The following is a 3,423-nucleotide window of genomic DNA, read 5'->3' as shown; positions in this document are numbered from 1 at the left end:
AGCATGGTGTATTACTCAGCAGTAAAAAGAAATGAGTTATTGATACATGCAACAACCCGGATAAATCTTAGGAGAATCATGCTGAGTAAAAAAAAAAAGCCAATCACAAAAGGTTGCATACTGTATGAGTCCATCTGCAGTGGTCTCCAACCTTTTTGGCACCAGGGATTGGTTTCACGGAAGGCAATTTTGGGGGGATGGGGGCAGCTCAGGCGATGATACAAATGATGGGGATCGGCTGTAAATACAGATGAAGCTTCCCTCAATGGCCCGCCTCTCACCTCCTGCTGTGTGGCCCCCACCTTTCCGAAGTTTCATGGAAGACAATTTTCCATGAACAGGCGTGGACGATGGTGGAGCTCTGTGGCCCAGTCCCTAACAAGCTGTGGACTGGTACCAGTTGGGAACTGCAGATCTATGGAACATTCTTGAAAAGATAAAAATCATAGAAATAGAGAACAGATAGTAGTTGCCAGGAGTTAAAAGGATGTGAGGGAGGTAAGGAAATGGGTGTGATTATAAAAGGGCAACATGAGGGATCCTTGTGGTGACAGAAATGTTCTGCATCTTTTATTTTATTTATTTATTTATGAAGATGGGGTCTCGCTCTGTTGCCCAGGCTGGACTTGAACTCCCAGGCTTAAGTGATCCTCCCACCTCAGCTTCCCAGAGTGCTAGGATCACAGGCGTGAGCCATTGTGCCCAGCCAAGCCCAGGAGTTTGTGGCTGTGGTGAGCCATGATGGCACCTGTGAGTAGCCACTGCACTCCAGCCTGGGCAACGTAGAAAGACCTCATCTCTTAAAAAAAAATTATAGTAAAGCTAAAATTCCATTATAACCTCTCTCAACTCCCATTTCCCTCTCCAGGGACCAAGTTATTCCCCTTTCCCCAGGAAAGCCATACTTCCTGCTTTAATTCCATTGGCAGATTTTTTTTAATTGCTGGAAAATGTTTCTGAAGTTCCTTGGACTTTTTTTCCCCCAAAGTGTCATTATAAGTAAGACTATATAAAACTCACTTTCAACTGCCACCATGAGCCCATTTTACACACACACACACACACACACACACACACACACTCTTAGTGTTGTTTTGTGTGTTTAAATTAACACTAATGGTACCATATCATATATCATTCTGTGGTTCGCCCTTTTCACTCAACAATGTGTTCGATATGTTAGGTTCTTTCCTTTCCTTTATAATAATATACTGCATATTACCTATCCATTCTCCCTTTGATGAGCATTTAGACTGTTTCCAGTTTTTGGCTATTATAAACAATGCTCTGATGAACGTTCTTGAATCTGTTTCCTAATATGTCTATGTAAGTGTCTTGAGGGTGTAGGCTTACTGGATCATTTAGCATGCATATTTTTCAATTTTATTTCATGCTCTCAAGTGGTTTCCCAAGTGGCTGCATCCACTTACCCTCCCATCAGCAGTCTAGAAAAGTACATTTCCCTATATCTTCTCCCATAGTTGACATTACCAAATGTTTTCATTTTTAATAATTTTATTGATGAAAAAATAATGTCTTAAAGTTTTAATTTGCATTTTTCTGTTTATTGGTGAAGTGAGCATTTTTATACTTTTCTTGATTATTTGAATTTTTTTCTAAACACTGTTATTTATATTATTTTCTCATTTTCTTCAGATGAATTACGTTTTCTTACTAATGCAAAAGTGTTCTGAATCCTAGTCCTTTGTATGGAGTATTTGTTTCCCTGTCACTAGTAATTTTACTTTTTAATGATATTTTGATTCGTAAATCTTTTAAAAAATGTAATAATATCAAATTTATCAATCATTTTCTTTACAGTTTGAACCATGTTTAAGAAATTTATTTAATATCATCAATTATTAATTCTTCTAAAATTAATACATACATTTTATGTAATCCCAATATAATTTGGTATTCTTTTTTTGTTTGTTTGTTTTTAGTTTAGTTTTTTTTTTTTAGAGATGGGGTCTCGCTATGTTGTCCAGGCTGGTCTTGAACTTCTATACTTAAGCAGTTCTCCTACCTCAGCCTCCGGAGTCACTGGTACTACAGACCTACCCCACTGTTCCCTGGTATTCTTTTTAATTGGATAATATGATCCTAAAATTTAAAGGAAGAATAAATACTTAGGAAGACAAAGAATTAATATCTATAATATACAAAAAGCTTTTAGAAATTTATAAGGAGAAGACATGCAATCCAATAGAAGAATGGACAAATATTAATAATATGAATAGACAATGCATGAAGGAGAAAATTCTCTGCCAAAAATATGAAAAAATGCTCAAATTCACATGTAGTCTGGGAAATTCAATATAAAGTCACAACAAAATAATCATATTTCACCTTGTCAGATAGGCAAAAATTGGAAAAGAACTATTAATATTATAGCTATTGCTGGCAGGGATGTAGGGAAAACGGTATTTTTATCTTTAACTTATGACAAAAAGGTAATGAACCCAAAGATTTACATACTGAAAAAAAACTTTTGTCTATACATGTTTTGTTGCAGCTCTCTCATTATATCAGTTTGCATAGATTTATGGTTTACGTTCTTGAATTTTATCCTTGGCTGAATTAAAGTATTTAGTTCTCATAATAACTTTATTCTTTAATATTTTATGTTCTTCTGAATAGAACTCTATATTTCATTAGTTTAAATAACATGTCCATTTACTCTCTTGGAATTTCTATGTAGCTAATTATATTGCCTATCCACAATTTTTTTATTCTTCCTTCCCCATCTCCATCTCTGTAAGTCTCTTTTCTTTCTCTCCCCCCTCCCCTTCTTCCTTCCTTCTGTCTTTCTTCTGTCATATTTATGACGCTAGCATTGCCGGTCTGTCAGAAGCAGTGATAATGGTCTTCTCTATCTTGTTCTTTAAGGACATTATGGGACTACATCTAAAGTTTTATCACTAACTAATTTTTTTTTTTTTTGAGACAGGGTCTCACTCTGTTGCCTGGGTTAGAATGCAGTGCATCTTCATAGCTCACCACAACCTCAAACTCCTGGGCTCAAGTGAGCCTCCTGCCTCAGCCTCCTGAGTAGTTGGGTCTACACATGTGTGCTACCACGCCTGGCTAATTAAAAAAAATTTTTTTTTTGTAAAGACAAGGGTCTCACTATGTTGCTCAGGCTGGTCTCGAATGTCTAGTCTCAAGTGATCATCTCACCTCCACCTCCCAAAATGCTGGGATTACAGTCATGAGCCATTGGGCGTGGCCTACTGCTAACTAATGTTTCTTAGAGGATTTTAATCCTTATCAGGTTAAAGAAATCTCCCTCTACTCAAGTTTTTTAAAAATTTTTACATTCTTTTCATGAATGGCCGTTAAACGTTATCAAATTCTATCTCTGCTTCCATTGAAATAATTATATATTCTCTTTTTAATCTGGTGAATTACACTGATAAATTT

Source organism: Propithecus coquereli, unplaced genomic scaffold, assembly GCF_000956105.1.
Source record: "Propithecus coquereli isolate 6110/MARCELLA unplaced genomic scaffold, Pcoq_1.0 Scaffold59, whole genome shotgun sequence".
Taxonomy (NCBI): Eukaryota; Metazoa; Chordata; class Mammalia; order Primates; family Indriidae; genus Propithecus; species Propithecus coquereli.
Note: the sequence above shows the minus strand (reverse complement) of the source record.